Here is a 3,196-nt window from a genome sequence, read left to right on the forward strand (position 1 = left end):
GGGCGACCTCCAGTAAGCAGTTCCATGGGGGTGGGGGTACAAGTAGGCATTGCAATTGCAGCGTCCCACTGGCTCCAACTGCGATGTCCAATTGGACATTCCAAATTGGTGGTCTTTAAATTGGAGCTTCGAATAGGTTCCACTTGGAAAACCGAAATGGAAATAAATAATTTTCGCTTTCCCCTTCATAATAAAAAAACAGCGATATCATGAAGTTCCTGAAAAAAATTAAATGAGCAGAATCATACGCATAACTGTTTTCATCATTTCCGCCAACTCTGCAGTCGAGATTACATACAGTTACTGCGCTTGAAGGACCAGTGCCTCTGGTTCCAGGAAGGGAATCTAATGAATGGTTTATGAGAGCGCGTGAACGGTTACCTTTGCGGACGCATACTGAACGCTGGTTTTGTGTCACCTCTTAAAGGTGCGCTGAAGAGGAGGCTGAGCTCGTTTATTTACCGCGGAAACTTGATCTACGTGTTACGAGCGTTCTCAGAAACGTCGCATGATTGCTATGTGCGGCCGATTTCCCTAATCTAAGTCCGATTAAACGTCCCGGCTCTGGACTTTACTCCCGTATTTACTACTTTAATCGCAAATAAGACGTGGAAGACCTTAGACTACATTCAGACGAATGATCAGGCCGGCTTTCGTAAAGGATATCCGACAATCGAACAAACTCACACTATCAATCAGGTGTGGAGAAATGCGCAAAATATAACGAACTGTTATATATACCGTTCATTGATTACGAGAAAGCATTTGATTCAGTTAACACCTAAGCAGTCATGCAGCCAATGCGAAATCAGAGCATAGAAGAGTCTAATGTGGAAATGCTTGAAGATATCTATATCGACTGCGCAGCTCCCATTGTCGTCCATAAAGTTGGCAATAAAATTCCAATAAAGAAGCGTGTTAGGCGGGGAGACACGATCTCGCCAATGCTATTCACCACCTGTTTGCAGGAGGTTTTCGGAGGCCTGGCTTGCGAACAGTTGGTCACAAAAGTTAATTTAGGGTACCTATACAATTTGCGAGTCGCTGATGACATTGCCGTGCTAATTCACCCAGGAGATGAGCAGCAAAGCACGATCAATGAGTTAGAAAAGCCGAGCAAACAGGTAGGTCTTATAATTAGCATGCAGAAAACCAAAGTAATCTTCAACAGCTTCGCAAGGAAACAGCAGCTTGCAATTGGAGGCGAAGTGCTCGAAATGGTAACGGAATACGTCTACTTAGGGTAGGTAGTGACAGCTGACCCGTATTGTGAGAGGGAAATAACTAGATGAATAAGAACTCCGTAGAGCACATCTGGCAGGTTGTCTCAGATCATGAATGGCACTTTACCAATATCCCTCAAGAGAAAAGCAAAGTATACAACAGTATCTTACCGGTACTCACCAACGGGGCAAAAACATAGAAGCTAACCAAAAGGGTTCAGCTTAGGTTAAGGACAACGCAGCGAGCCATGGAAAGAAAAATGATAGGTGGAACTTTAAGAGACCGGAAGCAGGCTGAGTGGGTGAGTTGAGTTAACAAACGCGGGTTAATGATATACTAGTCGAAATCAAGAGGAAGAAATGGGCTTGGGCAGGGTCTGCCGTGTGAAGGCATGATAACCACTGGTCCTTACGGGTAACGGACTGGATTCTAAGAGAAGGCAAACGTAGCAGAGGGCGGCTGAAAGGTTGGCGGATGAGGTTAAGAAGTTTTAGGGGATTTTGTCTTCGCAGTTGGGAAAGGACAGGATTAATTGGAGAGAGATTTTGGGGGAGGCATCTGCCTTGCAGTGGGCGTAGTCATGGCGATGATGTTAGATTTTGCAACATATCAAGAAGAATCCCTGATGTGCGTCCAGTACACAGGGAAGAAAGACTGCCTACCAAATTCCAGGATGCATTGCGATGATATTCTTTTCTCCATTCGCAAAGTGCTTTGAGCATATCCTTGCATTGCCATTTGGGCTGCAGTTGCGAGTACTTTTGTGACTGAAATGTTGTGTACGCATCCACATTCTCAAAGACACTGGAAAAGTAGAGGATCATCCCAGTCCAAGCGGAGTAATTTGTGCGAGAGAGACGGATACTCACGCTTCATTTCGCTCACTTTTTGATCGCCGTAAATTAAACATGATTTCGGAGCCTTTTGCTAGCCCTCTGAGCTATGTTGTGTTAATTAACGGCACGTGACACTGCTCTGAGAATTAACCCTCATGAAGTGTATATTTTATTTTATCTATTTAATGCATGATTGTTAGCCTCGCTCTTAGACCGTAACAGGATTGGCTCGCGTGATTTTTAAGCAGCGCAGGAGAAAATAAACAGCAGAGAAGCAGCTTTTTCTCTCAGTAACAATTTAGCACGTGAAATCGCGCCTGCGGAAAATGTGGTTTTGAAGTTGCCATGTATATTGTCAAGTGCGACAGAAATCTTTCAGATCATATCTGGTTTGCAATTTCAGAACACAGCCAAATGTACTCCAAGATCGCAGAGCGTGAAAAGAAAATGTCAGTGTATTGGTATGGAATATGTTTTCGATGTTATGATTTCCGTGTTTTGCTTTTGTGAGGCGGCTATTTGCGTCAAGCAGATGTCTAGCCTTATCAAGTTTAGCGCTTTCACTAAAAGTGAGCCAAATAAGGAAGCCGCAGCAATTTGTTTTCTGTGTGGATCATGGGCAGGCAGGCTTTTTGCAAAAGCAATGTTGAAAATTCATGAAGACTGCATTGATTTAAGATAAATATGCAAGCTTTTCGGTGGACACACTCTAATCTATTGATATATTGGTTGGAATGGGGCAGCCAGCGAATTATACTCTATTCTGTCACATGATGGACAAGTGAAGTGTAAGGCAGAAGCTTTATTTCTGGTGTAGGAAGACGAAGTGAATGTCTTATTTTGTAAACAGCCAAGTCGAAAGCAATAATCACATCAAGGTAGTTTACTGCTATGGCTTAATGAATGCCTTCACTGCGGTTTTATAAGTAAAATTTAATGAATGGATCTTTCGGTCCCATTCATGCCCAATGATTTTTTTTCTTGGTTGAGGGCGATTTTCCTATTGTTGCACAATTTTGATCCGCGTTTCTGTGTGTCCTTAAACGCTGTTTTGCCAGCAGAACTAATAATTTATTTGTAGATAAGGCTTCATGCGCAAACATTCGTGTTGTTCCGTCGATGTCCTTGCTGCGATC

The sequence above is a fragment of the Amblyomma mixtum genome, chromosome 8 (genome assembly GCF_055824585.1).
Source record: "Amblyomma mixtum isolate Tamu chromosome 8, ASM5582458v1, whole genome shotgun sequence".
NCBI lineage: Eukaryota > Metazoa > Arthropoda > Arachnida > Ixodida > Ixodidae > Amblyomma > Amblyomma mixtum.